Raw genomic sequence first — 333 nt, 5'->3', positions numbered from 1 at the left:
GGCAGTTTCTGCTCTCCCAGGTCAACGCCTTCTCCTCTCTTGGTACTTTTTTTTTTTTTTTTTTTTACAGGGAATGCATTCTTTCTGAAAGTATCAAGACGGCGCCAGGCAGCTCAGTGTTCGCAGACAGCTGTGGCGCGACGGAACTTAAGGAGGTTCTAGTGTCATCCGCGCCGACGGGGGAGGAGCCTGGCTCTGGCGAGGAGGGGACAGGATCACCAGCACAAGGAAACTGCAACCCAAACCCGCTCAGGACTTCACCGCCCCCCCACCCCCGCCTCTCCTCCCGCCCCTCCACTGACCGGAAAGGGGCGCCGCGGAGGGCGGCCAGGG

This window comes from Grampus griseus (genome assembly GCF_964374135.1).
Source record: "Grampus griseus genome assembly, chromosome: 2".
Classification (NCBI taxonomy): domain Eukaryota; kingdom Metazoa; phylum Chordata; class Mammalia; order Artiodactyla; family Delphinidae; genus Grampus; species Grampus griseus.
This window is presented reverse-complemented; position numbering follows the sequence as displayed.